We start from the raw sequence: 19,749 nt of genomic DNA on the forward strand, positions 1-19,749 counted from the left end.
AGGAACAGCTCGGACAACTCGGGGAATATAAGATCTGCCATATACCCCGCGAACAAAAATGCCCGAGCTGATGCACTCTCAAAACTAGCCAGCACCAAACCAGGGGGCAACAATAGAAGCCTCATCCAGGAAATGCTACAAAACCCATCAATCTCGGAAGAGGAAAACGTCCTAGCCATAACAAGTCAGGATCAAGGATGGATGACCCCCATAATTAATTACCTCAAAACAGAAACACTCCCCACAGATGAAAAGGAGGCAAAGAGGTTAAAACGGGAGGCTCAGTACTACACTATCATAAACAACACCCTATATAAAAGAGGGATTTCAATACCGCTATTAAAATGTGTGCCGACCTCCAACACAAGAGAAGTTTTAGAGGAAGTACACAGTGGCATTTGTGGTAATCATCTCGGAGCACAAGCTCTCACCAAAAAAGTACTCCGGGCGGGATTTTATTGGCCAACTCTACAAAAGAAAGCTACAGAGTTTGTAAGGACATGCCCACCATGCCAGAAACATGCCAACTTTCACATCGTCCCGCCAGAAGAGCTCATCAGCGTAACTTCGCCTTAGCCATTTGCAAAATGGGGACTCGATCTTCTCGGATCCTTTCCCCAGGGATCGGGACAAGTTAAATTTCTCATAGTTGGGGTAGACTATTTCACAAAATAGATCGAGGCAGAGCCCCTAGCCAACGCCACTGCTCAAAGGAGCCAGAAATTCCTATATAGGAATATTGTCACAAGGTTTGGGGTTCCATACTCCATCACTACAGACAATGGCACCCAATTCACAGATGCGGTCTTCAGAAAGTTAGTAGCCGACTTAAACATAAAACACCAGTTCACCTCCGTCGAACATCCCCAAGCCAATGGACAAGCCGAAGTGGCCAACAAAGTCATATTGGCTGGGCTGAAACGGAGACTGCAAGATGCAAAGGGAGCTTGGGCCGAAGAACTTCTACAAGTCCTATGGGCATATCGAACAACGCCACATTCCACCACAAACGAATCACCATTTCAATTAGCGTACGGAGTAGAGAAAATGATCCCAGTAGAGGTCGAGCAAAGGTCGCCTAGAGTGGTTCATTACAATGAGGAAGCCAACTCCCAACTTCAAAGGGAAGAGCTCGACCTACTTCCTGAAATCCAAGAAAGAGCTCGGATCGGGGAAGAAGCACTAAAACGTCGAATGGCTTCCAGATATAATCAAAAGGTGGTGCCAAGAGGTTTCGCTGAGAATGATCTCATCCTAATCCGCAATGATATTGGAACAACTCGACCCGGAGAAGGAAAGCTGGCAGCAAACTGGAAAGGACCCTACCGAGTCATAGAAGTACTTAGGAAGGGCTACTACAGACTGTCCGAACTCGATGGACGAGAGCTTCCCAGATCATAGCACGCTTGCAACCTAAGAAGGTACTATAGCTAGAAAAGGTAAAAGATCTCATCATAGGATGCACTCTTTTTCCTGAAAAGGTTTTTTAATGAGGCACCAAGTTGAGATTCAGAAATTATCCGACTTAAAGGGATGAAAAACTCCCGCATGTATATATTTGCACTTTCTTTTGAATAAAATATATTTTAGATATTCTACAAATTCTTAAGACGCATTAATCTGAAGCATTCATCGTCCGATTATAAAGCAACAGATCGGCAGAAAGTGAAAAATAGATTCACTGCACGATCATGATAAAAACCAATAGAGATGAAAATGCGATTCATCTAAAGGTCGACCAAACAAAGATAGAAACCACCTTCTACAAATCGGCAAAGATGAACACAGAATAATACAAGAAGTTATCGAAAGTGATCCGGAAAAAGAACCTGACGAGGTCTTATGGATTGCTAAATAATAACTTAAAGACTGGCCGACGTTAAGAAGTCGGACCAAGTCAACCCAAGTTATCAGCAAATCCCTGGAAAGAGGTCTGGCCAACCCTATAAAAGAGGAATTGCTATAACTTAGAAGAGATCGACATGACGAAGTCGGTCTCCTACGAAAAACAAGTTATAAAAGTAATCCCTGAAAGAGATCTGACAAAGGTCCAAAAAAGAGGATTACAAAATAACTTAGAAGAGATCGACATAAAGAAGTCGGTCTCCTACGAAAAACAAGTTATAAAAGTAATCCCTGAAAGAGATCTGACAAAGGTCCAAAAAAGAGGATTACAAAATAACTTAGAAGAGATCGACATAAAGAAGTCGGTCTCCTACAACAAACAAGTTATAAAAGTAATCCCTGAAAGAGACCTGACAAGGGTTCAAGAAAGAGGATTACAAAAATAACGTGGAAAAGGACGACGCAAAGAAGTCAGTCTCCTACAACAAACAAGTTATAAAAGTAATCCCTGAAAGAGACCTGACAAGGGTCCAAGAAAGAGGATTACAAAAATAACTTGGAAAAGGACGACGCAAAGAAGTCGGTCTCCTACAACAAACAAGTTATAAAAGTAGTCCCTGAAAGAGACCTGACAAAGGTCCAAAAAAGAGGACTACAAAAATAACTGGAAAGAGGACCAACGTAAAGAAATCGGTTATGGATTGCTAGAAATAAATACAAGTAAGAGCCAGAAAATCGAAGTACAAGTTGGATCCACACATCCACAACCTCAAAGGATCCAAGCTACAAGCAATAAATACAAAGCAATCCAAAGAGGCCGAGCAGCAAGGCTTCAGCATTCTTAAAACCCAGAAAGGTGCCAAGACAAGTGCAAACAAGCATGATATAAAATACAATGTTATAAACAAGCTTCAGGATCAGGCCCAAAGCTTGAAAGCTACTTGTTGTTTTTTCAAAATAAAAAGTTGCTAAACAAGCAACCAGAAGGAGTATCACAGTCAGCAAAATATTCAAATTACAAAATAAAGAGTTTAAAAGCCCACAAGTCGGGCTATCTACACAAACATCCAAGAAAAATCAATAAGATCGGGAGCCTTCTCGGCAGCATTAGTACGGGGAGAAGGAGGGCGAGTCTGAATAGGCACAGCATCCACGGTACCATCATCCCGGTTCAAGATCTGACATTCCGGATCAGAAACGGAATGACCGACCTCAACCAGGTGAATTGTAGAAGTTGACACCTTGGCAGAAGGCACAGGGGGAGGATTGACATCGTCATCATCCTAGTCATCAGGGACAATCCTACCATCCCTCACAAAATTGTCCAGGCTAAAAAGAGTAAGGTCGGCCTCAGGAGCAATAATTCGAACCTGCTCCTTCAGATTCTCGTAAGCAGCATTCACACTGCCAACAAGATGCCCCTGGAGCTCGGAGTCATCAGCTCGGGCGTTCTCCAACTCCTCCTTCAAACGCATTCCCTCCCGATAGGATGTGACGTAACTGTCTTTATGCCTCAATCCCGTGTCCTCGGCCAACCGCACAGAAGCCGCCAGAGCAAGGGAACTCGCCTTTTCATTCTTCAGATCCTTCTCCAGTTTGGCCACCTTCGCTTCAAGCTCCTCCTTCAAGCCCTTCATCCGATCGAACTCCTGTTTTGCCTCCTCCATAAAAGCTTTGGTGGCATGGAGAGGAAGATTTTGAGCAGTTCGGTACAGGGCAGCTCCCATATGTGCCATTTTTACACTACTCCGAGTTATAAAATCCAAATGATGAAGGAGTGATACATCATCCATAGGGAGGACACCGTATGGACCGATCTGCTAATCTATGAACTCGACCGCGTCAAAATTAGGGGCATCAAGGTTGAAAGGCTCAATTGTTTTTTGTTTCTTGTTGGGAGGAGCACCAGAAGTAGCAGCGGAAGACTGTGGAGGGTCGGCCAGGCGAACCCGAGGAGTGGGAATTACCTTCCTCGGCCCAGGAGAACTCGGCACGAGCGGCCTCACCTGAACTTGAGAAGAGCCCTCTCCTGTCGCCTTAGCCGAGATATTTTGAGCAGCAGCAGCCTTCTTTGCCTTTTTGTAGGCCTTCATGGAATCATTGTTCTTTGACATTTCTGAAAAAATAGAATCAACCACAATAATGGGTTACAATCACAAAAAGAGGAAGCAAAATTAAGAAACAAGCACAGAAACAAGTCAGATAGTACCCAAAACAGTTCGAACCAGGGACGGGTCATTCAAAAACCTTTTTGTATCAAGATGGGGTGGTTCCCCCCATAAATCTTCAAGAACAACAACAAAAGCCCGCTCAACCTCGTCAAGCATCTCCCATGTATAACGAGACACTCTCACATCCTTCTGCCACTCTAGAGGGAAAGCAGGCTCGTCATTCTCATCAAGAAAAAGGGGCGGACCCCCTCAACAGCACAGACTCTAAAGAAATAATTCCTAAAGTCCTTAAAAGACTCATCGTACATGGCAAAAACTTTATGACCCTGGGCAGACCTGAAAGAAACCCAGGAAGCTTTCTTTTTGGAAGAGGCACCAGGCTTGGCAGAAACAAAAAGATAGAGGAAAAGAGTATGAGAAGGTGTTACGCCTAACTCTTGGCAAAGCAGCTGAAATATCTTGATAAAACCCCAGGAATTTGGATGAAGCTGGGATGGGGCAATGTTATACGACCACAATAAATCGGTCTCGAAAGCAGTAAATGGAAAAGTAATGTCCAACTGGCTGAAGAAATATTCATAGGCATAGAAGAAAGGACGCTCCCCCCCGACCGAAGTAGGAAAACAAACCCTCTCGTCAGAGTCGGGCGCTACAAGCTCATAATCCCTCTCCCAAGCATTGCTACCATAAATCCTACAATGTTTCCTCAGCTCTACACAAAAATCAGCGTCCACCACAGAGACACACATTAAGACAAGGGAGTCCAGCCAATCAGACATCCCTTCGGGTACTTTAGAAGACATCTCTACAATGTTATTGTGAGAAGACATGAGGCCAACTAATCCTACAATAAGAAAAGAAGATTGGATTACTAAAAAACATCTCGGACGAAGGGCAAAATAATTCGACTAATATGATACAAAAGAACAAACAGAAAAGGAAAATCCCAAGACTCAAACCAAAGTCCTGGGGCATCCTTTGGAGGCAGTAACAAAGCAAGGTTTCAGGAAAAATCTACAACTTACGTCCCGGCATCTCTCAAACAAGAAAAGAAGATTTCAAATAACAAACATTTCAAAAAAGAAAGTCAAAAGGGAGTCATCAAAATGCCACCTTTTCCAGAGAAAAACACCTCAAACAAAGACAATTTACGAAGAAAACCAAAACAAATATCGCAGCAAAACAGGGAAAGCTATCAACAGGGCAAAAACCAGGGACAGTAAAAAGATGCATTTTTCTCATTGTATCGGACAGAAGCGACAGTAGAACATGCAAAGCCCTAGAAAACCTCAACGAAAATACCAGGGATAGACAAAAAAGCGAAAAAAAGGAAATCAGAGAAAACACATTACAGCGATGAGCAAACATGAGGTCATAAAAAAGATTCAAGCTTTTTTGACATGCATCCAAATATCAAAGCTTCACCACAAAACTGAAGACAAAGCAACAAAAAAGAGAAGAAATTGCAAATGGAACCAACCTGGAAAAAAGTGCAGAGCCTCAGAAGAGTTGAAGATGGAAAGACGGAATCGCCGGATCACTGAATGACGCCGCAACGCAAGAAAAGGAAAAATGTAGGTGAAAAGCAGAAGGCAAGAGAATGAAGGGAGAAGTTACAAAGAAAGATGAAGGAGAGAAACCGTTTCTGAGTGCAAAAATTCAAAATAAAGCCAAAAGGAAACGGGGCAATTAATACCAATTAATGAATGTATTAAACCCAAAAGAGCTCTCTAGGTCAGACTATCCGACCTCTTCCTAAAAGAGCTCGGCAAAATCGACAAGAAAGCCCAAAAAAGGGCCCAACTCAAGGAATACGACCCAGATCCAAAGGCAGCCCAAGCCTATAGAGATAAGGGCGGTTCCATTAAAGATAAGCTGACCTCGCCAAAAGATAAGATAAGATAAGATAACTAACTTATCTATCTAAGAAGGTCATACCACGCTATTATAAATACGCTGGAGCACCCAGGTATAACTCATACTCTGATTCTACTAAAAACCTGCTTAATACCTATGCTAACTTAAGCATCGGAGTCTCTTGCAGGTACCCCCACCCTCCGGTGACGAAGGATCAGCAGTGCAGCTAGATCAATAAGTTGGACACGACAGCTCCAGCCGCCACTCACCGGCTGGACACATCAGCATCGACCAGTACAGAAGATCTCGTCCGAGATCGACCTCCAGTTTCAGGTAACCCCCAGAACACTTACATTTTCCGGACTGAAGTCTAAGTATTTCCCCCGAACCATTGTAAGTCAATTCTTTGGGTCCGGGTTCATACTTTTATCATGGTTCTTGGTGATCCATACATTGGCATAGAACTCTTGAACCATTAAGATTCTGACTTGTTGAATGGGGTTGGTGAGAACTTCCCAACCTCTTCTTCGAATCTCATGTCGGATCTCTGGATATTCACCCTTTTTGAGCTTGAAAGGGACCTCGGGAATCACTTTCTTCTTAGCCACAACTTCATAGAAGTGGTTTTGATGCACCTTTGAGATGAATCTCTCCATCTCCCATGACTCGGAGGTGGAAGCTTTTTCCTTCCCTTTCCTCTTTCTAGAGATTTTTCCGGCTTTTGGTGCCATAAATGGTTATGGAAAAACAAAAAGCAACTCTTTTACCACAACAAACTTAGAAGGTTTGCTCGTCCTCGAGCAAAAGAAGAATGAAGAGAGTAGAGGGAGAAGAAATAAAGGAGATGGAGGGGGGTAGTGTTTCGGCCATGTATGGGTGGGTTTGGGAGGGAAAGTGGTTTGAATTTAAATGGTGGGGTAGGTGGGGTTTATGATGGATGGATGTGGATTGGTGAAGAGTTTATGGAGGAGAGGGTAGGATTTGATAGGTGAGGGGTTTTTGGGGAAGAGGTATTGAGGTGATTAGTGAAGGGTATTTGGGGAAGAGTTTTATGAAAAGGTGTGAAGAAGAGAGAGAGTGAGTTGAGGTTGGTGGCGATCGTGTGGGGTCCACAGATCCTGAGGTGTCAAAGATTTCTCATCCCTGCACCAATTAGGCGTGCAAAACGCCCTCTGCTGCGCATCCTAGCGTTAAACGCTAGGTTGCTGTCCATTTCTGGCATTTAACGCCAGCTTCTTGTCCTTTTTTGGCGTTAAAAGCCAGTCTGGTGCCCATTTCTGGTGTTGAACGCCCAGAATGGTTCCAGACTGGGCGTTTAACGCCCATTCTGCTGCCTTTACTGAGCGTTTAACGCCCATTCTGTTGCCCTTACTGGCGTTTAAACGCCAATAGGCTTCTCCTCTAGGGTGTGCTATTTTTCATTCTGTTTTTCAGTTTGTTTTTGCTTTTTCAATTATTTTTGTAACTTCACATGATCATCAACCTATAGAAAACATAAAATAACAATGGAAAATAGAAATTTAACATAGATAAGTAAAATTGGGTTGCCTCCCAACAAGCACTTCTTTAATATCAGTAGTTGACAGTGGGCTCCCATGGAGCCTCACAGATACTCCGAGCATGTTGATGGCCTCTCAACACCAAACTTAGAGTTTGTTGTGGCCTCCCAATACCAAACTTAAGAGTTTGAATGTGGGGATTTTGTTTGACTCTGTATTGAGAGAAGCTTTTCATGCTTCTTCTCCATGGTTACAGAGGGAGATCCTTGAGCTTTAAACACAAAGGAGTCCTCATTCACTTGAAGGACCAATTCTCCTCTGTCAACATCAATCATAGCTTTTGCTGTAGCGAGGAAGGGTCTGCCAAGGATGATGGATTCATCCATACACTTCCCAGTATCTAGGATTATGAAATCAGCAGGGATGTAGTGGTCTTCAACCTTTACCAAGACATCCTCTACTAGTCCATAAGCCTGTTTTCTTGAATTGTCTGCCATCTCTAGTGAGATTCTTGCAGCTTGTACCTCAAGGATTCCTAGCTTCTCCATTACAGAGAGAGGCATAAGGTTTATGCTTGACCCTAGGTCACACAGAGCCTTCTCAAAGGTCATGATGCCTATGGTACAAGGTATTGAGAACTTTCCAGGATCTTGTCTCTTCAGAGGTAATTTTTGCCTAGTCAAGTCATCCAGTTCTTTGGTGAGCAAGGGGGCTTCATCCTCCCAAGTCTCATTACCAAATAGCTTGGCATTTAGCTTTATGATTGCTCCAACGTACTTAGCAACTTGTTCTTCAGTAACATCTTCATCCTCTTCAGAGGAAGAATACTCATCAGAGCTCATGAATGGCAAAAGTAAATTTAATGGAATCTCTATAGTCTCAATGTGAGCCTTAGATTCCCATGGTTCCTAATTGGGAAACTCCTTGGAGGCCAGTGGACGTCCATTGAGGTCTTCCTCAGTGGAGATCACTGCCTCTTCCTCCTCTCCAGGTTCGGCTGTGTGGGGTATGTTGATGGCCTTGCACTCTCCTTTTGGATTCTCTTATGTATTGCTTAGAAGAGTACTAGGAGGGAGTTCATTAACTTTCTTGCTCAGCTGACCCACTTGTGCCTCCAAATTTCTAATGGAGGACCTTGTTTCAGTCATGAAACTTTGAGTGGTTTTGATTAGATCAGAGACTACAGTTGCTAAGTCAGAGTGGCTCTGCTTAGAATTCTCTGTCTGTTGCTGAGAAGATGATGGAAAGGGCTTGCTATGGCTAAACCTATTTCTTCCACCATTATTGTTGTTGAAGCCTTGTTGAGGCCTCTGTTGATCCTTCCATGAGAGGTTTGGATGATTTCTCCATGAAGGATTATAGGTGTTTCCATAGGATTCTCCCATGTAATTCACCTCTTCCATTGCTGGGTTCTCAGGATCATAAGCTTCTTCTTCAGATGAAGCTTCTTTGGTACTGCCTATTGCTGCTTGCATTCCAGACAGACTTTTAGAAATCATATTGACTTGTTGAGTCAATATTTTGTTCTGAGCCAATATGGCATTCAGAGTATCAATTTCAAGAACTCCTTTCTTCTTATTTGTCCCATTATTCACAGGATTCCTTTCAGAAGTGTACATAAATTGGTTATTTGCAACCATTTCAATGAGTTCTTGAGCTTCTGCAGGCATCTTCTTCAGATGAAAAGATCCTCCAGCAGAGCTGTCCAATGACATCTTGGACAGTTCAGGTAGACCATCATAGAAAATACCTATGATGCTCCATTCTGAAAGCATGTCAGAAGGACACCTTCTGATCAATTGCTTGTATCTTTCCCAAGCTTCATAGAGGGATTCACCTTCCTTCTGTCTGAAGGTTTGGACTTCCACTCTAAGCTTGCTTAATTTTTGAGGTGGAAAGAACTTTGCCAAGAAGGCATTGACTAGCTTTTTCCAAGAGTTCAGGCTTTCTTTAGGTTGTAAATCCAACCATGTTCTAGCTCTGTCTCTTACAGCAAAGGGAAAGAGCATAAGCTTGTAGACTTCGGGATCAACCCCATTGGTCTTGACAGTGTCACAGATTTGCAAGAATTCAGCTAAAAACTGATGAGAATCTTCCAATGGAAGTCCATGAAACTTGCAATTCTGTTGCATTAGAGAAACTAATTGAGGCTTAAGCTCAAAGTTGTTTGCTCTAATGGCAGGGACTGAGATGCTTCTCCCATAGAAGTCAGGAGTAGGTGCAGTAAAGTCACCAAGCACTTTCCTTGCATTGTTAGCATTGTTGTTGTTTTCGGCTGCCATGTCTTCTTCTTGTTTAAAAAGTTCTGTTAGGTCCTCTATAGAGAGTTGTACTTTAGCTTCTCTTAGCTTTCTCTTCAAGGTCCTTTCAGGTTCAGGATCAGCTTCAACAAGAATGCCTTTGTCCTTGCTCCTGCTCATATGAAAAGAGAGGTGAAGAAAATATGGAATCCTCTATGTCACAGTATAGAGATTCCTTGAGGTGTCAGAGGTAAAGAAGAATAGAAGGAGAAGGTAGAGAAGAAAAGAATTCGAACTTATCAAGAGCGATAGAGTTCGAATTGTACATTGAGGAGGAGTGTTAGTCCTTTAAATAGAAGGATGTGAGAAGAGGGGAAGAATTTTCGAAAATAAAGTAAAAGATTTTGAAATAATTAAGAGAAATTTTGAAAATTTGGTAAATGATTTTCGAAAACTAAGATTGGGAAAGAAATTAAGTGTTTTTTGAAAAAGATTTTGAAATTAGAAATCAAAAAGATATGATTGAAACTTAATTTTGAAAAAGATGAGATTGAAAAGACATGATTGAGAAGATATAATTGAGAATCAAATTAAAAAGAGAAAGTTTTAAAATTAAAGTTGATTACTTGACTAACAAGAAATTAGAAGATATGATTCTAGAATTTAAAATTTGATCCTTTCATAATAGGCAAGTAACAACTTGAAAATTTTGAATTAAATCACTAATTGTAGCAAGGATTTTCGAAAATAGTAATAAATAAAAAAAATTGAAAAGAAATTGATTTTGAAAAGATATGATTGAAAAGATATGATTCGAAAAAGATTTGATTTTGAAAAATTATGAAAATTTGAAAAAGATTTGAATTAAAAACAAAATCTTCCCTCTAGTGTCCTCCTGACGTTAAACGCCCAGAATGGCATCCATTCTGGCGTTTAACGCCCAAAATGCTACCTTTTTGGGCGTTTAACCTGGCTGGCGTTTAAACGCCAGTTTTCCTTCTTCACTGGGCATTTTGAACGCCCAGCTTTTTCTGTGTGATTCCTCTGCTGAATGTTCTGAATCTTCAATTCTCTGTGTTATTGACTTGAGAAGACACAATTTTGAAAATTTTTTTGAATTTTTAATGATGAGACAGAATAATAAAAAGGATGCAACTAAGATCAAATAAACAATGCATGCAAGACACGAAACTTAGAAGTTTGTATACTAAGGACCATAACAAATTGAAAATGCATATGAGAAACAACAAAAGACACACAGAAATTAAAGATCAGAGCTATGGAATCATCAAGAACAGCTTGAAGATCAATGAAGAACATACTACATATATTCGAAAAAATGCAAGAAGAATAAAGACATGCAATTGACACAAAACTTAAAAATTGACACTAAGATACATAAAATATTTTTTATTTTTATGATTTTTAAAAAAAATTTTTGTGATTTTTCGAAAATTATATGGAAAGGAAAATAAAGGGATTCAAAATTTTTAATGAGAATTTCAGGAATCATTGCAATGTTAGTCTAAAACTCCGGTCCAGGAATTAGACATGGATTACTAGCCAGCCAAGCTTTCAGTGAAAGCTTTGGTCCAAAACACTAGACATGGCCAATGGCCAGCCAAGCCTTAGCAGATCATTACTTTCAACAGCAAGATTGATAGAAATCATCAAGCTCTTGTGATGATAAGTTGAAACCTCAGTCCAAAAGATTAGATATGGCTTCACAGCCAGCCAGACTTCAACAAATCATCATGAAACACTAGAATTCATTCTTAAAAACTCTGAAGAACAAAATAGAAATATTTTTGTATTTTTGAAATTTTTTTTTTGAAAATAAAAAGTAAAAAGCTTAAACATAAAATAATTACCTAATCTAAGCAACAAGATGAACCGTCAGTTGTCCAAACTCCAACAATCCCCGGCAACGGCGCCAAGAACTTGGTGCACAAAATTGTGATCATCAATGGCGCCAACATCTTGGTACGCACAATTGTAATCTCAACTCTTTGTCACAACTCCACACAACTAACCAGCAAGTGCACTGGGTCGTCCAAGTAATAAACCTTACGTGAGTAAGGGTCGATCCCATGGAGATTGTCGGCTTGAAGCAAGCTATGGTCACGTTGTAAATCTCAGTCAGGCAGATTCAAATGGTTATGGAGAATTAATAATTAAAAGATGAATAAAACATAAAATAGGATAGAGATACTTATGTAATTCATTGGTGAGAATTTCAGATAAGCGTATGAAGATGCTTTGTTCCTTCTGAACCTCTGCTTTCTTATTGCCTTCTTCCAATCATTCATACTCCTTTCCATAGCAAGCTTTATGTTGGGCATCACCGTTGTCAATGGCTACTTCCTATCCTCTCAGTGAAAATGTTCCAAATGCGCTGTCACCGCACGGCTAATCATCTGTCGGTTCTCGATCATGTTGGAATAGGATCCATTGATCCTTTTGCGTCTGTCACACGCCCAGCACTCGCGAGTTTGAAGCTCGTCACAGTCATCCCTTCCCAGATCCTACTCGGAATACCACAGACAAGGTTTAGACTTTTTGGATCTCAGGAATGGCCGCCAATAATTCTAGCCTATACCACAAAGGTTTTAATCTTAGATTAGAAACCCAAGAGATACACATTCAAGCTATTGCAAGTAGAACGGGAGTGGTTGTCAGGCACGCGTTCATAGGTGAGAATGATGATGAGTGTCACGGATCATCACATTCATCATGTTGAAGAACGAATGGATATCTTAGAACAGAAGTAGGCGTGAATTGAAGAGAAAAACAATATTACTTTGCATTAATTCATGAGGAACAGCAGAGCTCCACACCTTAATCTATGGTGTGTAGAAACTCTACCATTGAAAATACATAAGAACAAAAGGTCTAGGCATGGCCAAATGGCCAGCCTCCCAAAGCGTGAACATACAAGTTCCAAGATGAAAAGTATGATCCAGTGTCTAAAATACAATAGTAAAAGGTCCTATTTATAGAGAACTAGTAGCCTAGGGTTTACAGAAATAAGTAAATGATGCAGAAATCCACTTCCGGGCCCACTTGGTGTGTGCTTGGGCTGATCATTGAAGCTTTCACGTGTAGAAACTTTTCTTGGAGTTAAACGCCAGCTTTTGTGCCAGTTTGGGCGTTTAACTCCAGCTTTTATGCCAGTTCTGGCGTTTTGACGCCAGAATTTCTATGCTACTTTGAACGCCGGTTTGAGCCATCAAATCGTAGGCAAAGTATGGACTATCATATATTGCTGGAAAGCCCAGGATATCTACTTTCCAACACAATTGAGAGTGCGCCAATTGGGCTTCTATAGCTCCAAAAAATCCACTTGGAGTGTAGGGAGGTCAGAATCCAACAGCATCTGCAGTCCTTTTTCAACCTCTGAATCAGATTTTTGCTCAGGTCCCTCAATTTCAGCCAGAAAATACCTGAAATCATAGATAAACACACAAACTCATAGTAAAGTCCAGAAATATGATTTTTATTTAAAAACTAATAAAAATATAATAAAAACTAACTAAAACATACTAAAAATAATGCCAAAAAGCGTATAAATTATCCGCTCATCAGCCTTCAATTTGAGCAACTGGGGGTGGGCTTGGATGGCTTGGATGGAGTAGTATTCCTTTCGATCTTTTTGTATTTGCATGAGGATAGTGGTCATGTCCTCAAGCGCTTTGGTTAAGCTTGCTTCAGAAGGGGATGGTTCTACCACACCCTTGAGAGGATTACTTCTCACCTTTACATGTTGTGTAGCCTCGGCAACATCATTTATCAATTTCCAAGCTTCTCCCTCTGTCTTGTTCTTTGAAAGGGAACTGCCACTAGAAGCGGTGAGCAATCTTCTATCTTACAAACAAAGACCTCCGGTGAAGTAGCTAATGAGCAAGTGAGTGTTCAATCCATGGTGTGGACAAGATTCCAATAGCCTCGTGAACCGAGTCCAATACTCATATAAACTCTCTTGGTCCCTTTGCATTATACCCGAGATCTCCTTCCAAATGTAATCGGTCTTCTCTGGTGGGAAAAACTTATATAGAAACTCTCTTCTCAAGAAATCCCAATTGGTCACAATCTCATCCGGTAGCGAATAAAACCATGTCTTTGCTTGCCCTTCAAGAGAAAAGGGAAAGGCAAAAACCATAATAGCCAACTCATTGGCTCCATGCCTTCGAGCCATAGAACAAACAACTTGAAAGTCTCTTAGATGTCGGATGGGGTCTTGACCCGGCAACCCATGATACTTAGGAAGTAGATGTATCAAGCTACTCTTCAACTCAAAGTTTGGATCAAGGTTGGGATACCTTGCTTGCAAAGGTTTAAGTATGATATCTGGAGCTACTTGCTCATGCAAAGTGATCCGTCGTGGCTCCGCCATGTATGGTTCACCTGTAGAATGCAAAGATGTATTAGTTGTGCCAACAGAAGAATAGGAAGTAGCGGACTCTAAGTCACTCTCGGTACCGTCTAGTGATTCGGTATGTTCCTCAAGAGAGGCCGAAGTACTAGCCATATAGTCCAACCGCTGTCGAGCTTGCCAAGTGTGTAACAAAGTTCTTTCAATCTCCGGGTCAAACTCGGCTAAGATAGAATTCGATTGAGACTGAGTCATCAAACTTGGGAGTCATAGCACACATAAAAAAGAAATCTAAACTATAGCTAAGTATTGAAAGAAAGTAAACTATCTACAATATTCACATAACCAATATCAAGGCATATGTTGCAACCATTCCACGGCAACGACGCCAAAAATTTGATGGGGGCGGAATACCGTCGGTAAAGAATTTCACAAGATTTTCACGTTGCAAGTATAGCCCTCAACCAACAAATAATCCGCAGATCAAATTTCGAAGGAATTGGTTGTCACAAGTTCAACCCCAATAAAAGTAAACGAAGTATTCAAACCTCGGGTCGTCTCACAAGGAATGGGCAAACATGTGCATCAACATTAGTTAGAATTTCGGGGTTGTAAATCATGAGCAAGCAATTACATTAAGAATCCTAACAAGCAAGTAATCTTGAAGTGCAAGAAACTAATTCAAACGACTAAAGCAAGATGTGAGTAATTTCAAACTAATAAGATAACATCCAATATAATTCTACTCTAAAACTAAACAAATAACTATGACTAAGACAAAGCAATTAGGATTTTTGGGTTTTCAAATATGAATGATTAAGCAACTCTTGGCTAGACATGGGAATTGGGGTCACTATCCTTGTCTAATAACTATATCTTGACAATTATGAGAAACCAAACTCATTAAGTCTACTTCTATACTTGAAGTATGCTAAATGGTTTAGTCAACATCAACCCATAAGGTCCAACCTAGCTACTAATTGACTTAGTAGTAGGCTAGTGTCAATGGTTATCAAATTGACCACTAAGGGTTCCCAAATCATCAAATCCATTAGACCCAATGACTCAAGTTTACCCAATTCCCTTAGCCTAGGCCAAGAGTAAAGAGAACTACTCCATAATCAAAGGAAACATTTCATCAAACATATGGTAAGCATTACTAAAAGACATATTCAAAGTGCAATTAAATTGAAATTAACAAGTACCCACTAACAATTATCAACATACAATCACTCAAACAACATAATTAATCATGAAAATCATCAATGTAACATTAGCAATTCAAGATTCACAAGATTTATGAAATGGGTATAAAATGACAATTGACAAGAAAACATAAATCTAACACAAGATCTAAACAAAATTATGCTAAGGAATTCAAATTAAGTAATTAAAACTAGTAATTAACAAGATCCAATTCAGAATTCAACAAGGGAAGATCAAATCAAACTAGATCTAGAGAGGAACAAGGGTTTCTCTCTCTAGAAGAACAAAAAAAAACCAAAAACTAGCTAAAAATTGTGTCTTAGTGTGAATGAATGATCCCCCCTTTCCCCCTAGCATCCTTGGGTCTTTTCCATGCAGAACCAGCTTGAATTTGGGCCTCTTGAGCCTCAGAAATCACCAGGCACGGTTTCCTTTAATAAGGTCACGTGCAGCTTGTCGCGCGTACGTGCCGTGCGTGCGTGCGCTCCGATTGATTTTGCGATCCACGCGTGCGCGCCATGTACGTGTGCGCGCCACTGTGGATTTCTCTAATCCGCGTGGATGCGCCGATCTTCACGCGCCGCTTCCAGCTGTCTACATCCACGCGTGCGCGCGAGGTGCGCGTGCGCGCCCATGCTGAAATTCCCAAAATCCAAATCTTCATGTTCCTTCCTCTTGTGCATGCTTTCTTTCTCTCTTCTAGGCCATTCTTGCCCTATAAATTCTTAAATTACTCAACAAACACGTCACGGCATCGAATGGTAATAAAAAAGGATAAAAATATAGCAATTTTAAGGCAAAAGAAGCATGTTTTTCATCATGGAGCAATATTAGGAACAGAACACAAAACCATGCAATTCTTGTGGATAAGTGTGAAAAATATTGACAAAACCCTCCAAATTCTACAAAATATAAACCACAAAATTAGGGTTTATCAAATCTCCCCACACTTAAACAAAGCATGTCCTCATGCTTAAAAATAAAAAACCAAAGATCATGGTAAGAAAGGGTTTATGAAGTGCAAATTTCCTAAATGAATGCATGCAACTAATGTAAAATTATCTATCTACTTGATCAAGGGTAAATCTATCCTCCAAGAACACATATGAGCATACGGGGTGAAAATAAAATGTAGTTCTTAAATCCTATCAATTTGAACATTACTATGAAGTGCATATAACTTGCTAGATGAACGCTTGTGAAAGCCGGGAACAAGGAGTTGAGCATCGAACCCTCACCGGAAGTGTATCCGCTCTATTCGCTCGAGTGTATAGGGTTTGTCACTCAATTCCTCTCCTAATCATGCTTTCCAAGTTTTGTCTTTCATCTAACAATCAACAATTACTTAATGCATGCTTACAAATATCATGAGGTCTTATTCATGGGTTGTAATGGGGCTAGGGTGAAGGTAAGGATGTATATGGTCAAGTGAGCTTAAAATTTGAATCCTTGATTAACCTAAGATCCCACTAGACACATAGAACAACCTATACAACTATAATACAATACATAGCTACCCATGCATTTCACTTTTTGCATACTCTTGCATTCTTTTCAATTCAAATCCCATATGCATTGTTATTATTACTTTGTCTTGGAGCATTTTTGTCCCCTTTCATTGCTTTCTCTTTTTCCATATTTTTGTTTCTTCTTATTTTTTTTTCTATTTCTTTTTCTTACATTCTCATATATACACACAAAATTTTTCCTTTTTGGTCCCCTTTTTCTTGGGGTTTCATGTACAAAAGTTTCAATGCATATGGTTTAATCATTCAATACATGAATATGTTCCTAAATACTAGAATTTTCAATTATAATTACAAATACACCACTTTACATCTACCCAAGTTCCCAAGTACACCCTCCCATTTGAATGATACACACCTCCACTTACCTAAGCTAATCAAGGATCCAAATCTAGGGACATTCATTATTTTTCGCTTAAGGTTGTTGATGTGCTCTATTTAGAACAAAAAGGGTTTATCATGGACTCAAAATTGGTTAGCAATGGTAGATAAAAGGGTTAAGGCCGTTTGGGAGAAGTGACTATTGAAATGATGGCCTCAATCATATAAATGCATTCATACACAAAGTAATAGACATATAGAATCAGACAAAGCAAGGATTACAATCATAGAGAGAGAATAATGCATACAAGAATGGGAAATAGTGGTTAGAAGATATAATCACACAACAGGCTCAAAACTCACATGCTTGTGTTCTTAGCTCAATCATTATGTTCCAAAATACATTCTTGAAGCATGTTTTTTACAAAATTTTTTTTTCAACATTTGTAGGGTACCCAGAAATTACAGTTTCTTGGGGAAGAAGTCATTATTTTGACCAAGTAACTCTGTAGAGACTAACTATCATGCAAATGGTATTTACAAGAAAGACAAACTACAAATGCAATGTACTAACTACTAAGCAAAAGATAAATCTATGGGTGTTGAAAGGAAGAGATTGTTACCCATGGAGATCGGTCGAACGACCTCCCAACACTTAGAATTTAGCACGGTCCTCTGTGCTACCAACAATGCGCAAAGGGGGTCGGGACCGGAACCTTCACCATCCCCTTCATCAGAGCTCCCATCACTTGGGTTTGAGGTGGACGTGAATATTTTGGGTTCCTCCATGCTAGGGGTAACACAATGCAGAAGCTTCTTGATGTAAGTGTAGCGGCGTTGGTTGCGCTGCTCATATCTATCAATCTTTCGGTGTAGATCTTCTATCCTTTAATGGGTGGATCTTTGCCGTGGTGGTGACGATGAGGTGGAAGGAATAGTAGATGGGAGGGCTATGTCAAGGCTTGGGTTGTTCATAGGAAGATGTAAGTATTTTCCGCTTGGGACCATAGCCGGAATTATAGCCTTTGTGTCCATGGCTTCCCAAGGAACACCCGCAGCAGCGACTAAATCAGATACCAATGCTGGAAATGGAAAATTACCCCGGACATGGACTTGACCCATCGCTTGCTTGATAAGAAGCGGAATGTTCACCGGTCCCTCCGTGAGAACACACCAAACAAGCAAGGCGAGATCCGCTGTGAAGGATGACTTGTGGGTGCTAGGTAGCACATAGTGGGATAGGATCTGGGCCCAAGCTCTAGCTTCTACAGTGAGGAAACGTGCGTCAATGCACTTGAGCCTCATCTGGAGTTGACCATGGGTCCAAAACGTCTCTGGTTCAGTAATGACTCGGAGGATCGAGTCCCAATCAAATCCAAACTCCTCTCGCTGACGTAAGACCTCTTGGTAGCCATCCATGTCACTTGGTACTGGTAAGACATTAAGCACTTGCTAAATAGCCTACTCTGAAATTGGGACTTGCTTCCAGCGCACGTACACTAATTGAAGAGAGGAAATATGGTAGTTAGTGTAGAATTCTACCACCCATGAGAGGTTGATCTCTTGTGATTTTCTCAGAAGAAATTCCCATCCTCGCCGTTCAATGCGGGGTAGAATGCAAGGAGCCACCTTGTCTGGCGGGGCGAGTAGATGCTCGGCATGATAGTTCCTTTCAACTATAGCGGAGAACACAAGTTCATAGAAGTGGTTGGGGAACTTTGAAGAATCCTTTGCCGGTTTGCTCTTCTCTTTTTCATCAATAGGAGCGGGTGCCTTCGCCTTCTTAGATAGTGGTTTGGCTCCTAATGAAGAGTGCGCCTTAGAGTTTGACTTTTGGGGTGCCCTCTTTGCGGTTGGTTTCCTTGAAGCTTTCTCCTTGCCTTTCTTGGTGGCCATCCTGAAAAAGGAAGGGAAAGAGGGAAAGCATTAAACCAAAAGAATCCTCTCAACAAAAACATGCAAGTGAAAGGTAGTGCCCAAAAGAAATAGTGCAACAAGGTAATCATAGAGGCATGGTGCACAACACTTGGCATGGGATGCAAGAGGGAGTAAAGCATGCAATATGGCATGAGAAGAATAATCTCAAGCATCCATAACAAAGAGCAAGTCATGTTCAATGAGTATCTAATTAGCAAGCATACACTCAAAGCAAGCAAAGTGGACTCAATGCAATTAGAAAAAAAAGCAAGTGAGTGAGGAAGAAGCAACAAATTGAAGGTACATGATTAAAATAAACCGAAATGACATTTGTGCATTTCTTCGAACACTTGGTGTGTAGTTATCAAGCAATGAGTAATAATGAGATACTCAACCAATTAGAAGCCCAAAATGAAATATCAATAATCACACAACATCACCTACTGACAAAGATAATGAAAGATAACAAGAAGATCTATTAAAGCAAATTAAAACTCAAATTCAACATCCATGGAAAAGCAAGGAAAGGAATAGTAAACAAACAAAAGTAAGTAGTATAATCAAGCAACTAAAAGAGAAAATAAGTGAAACAACAAGAAACATCTAACTAGAGAAAGAGATTATGCAAAGAGAGTAAGAGCTGAGATATAGAAGAAGTAGAACCTTGAGAAGTGTAAAAGAATCAAGGTAGAATTTTCTCTTTGTGAAAATGAGAAAGAGATAGAAGAGATATAGTGCTACCGGAGGTGATGGTGGTCGCCGGTGAGTAGCTAGAGACAGTGGTGGGTTGTGGAA

General features: G+C 40.6%; 1 non-coding gene across 1 annotated transcript; it reads left to right on the top strand.

The window, feature by feature from the left end:
* The first annotated feature begins 9,141 nt into the window (after nt 1–9,141).
* Nucleotides 9,142–9,249, top strand: LOC148577990 (small nucleolar RNA R71). Its single transcript, XR_015903746.1, has one exon. It is a non-coding gene; the product is annotated as a small nucleolar RNA R71 (small nucleolar RNA).
* Nucleotides 9,250–19,749: the final 10,500 nt, after the last annotated feature.

Source organism: Arachis ipaensis, chromosome B1, assembly GCF_059453495.1.
Source record: "Arachis ipaensis isolate K30076 ecotype BB chromosome B1, ASM5945349v1, whole genome shotgun sequence".
NCBI lineage: Eukaryota > Viridiplantae > Streptophyta > Magnoliopsida > Fabales > Fabaceae > Arachis > Arachis ipaensis.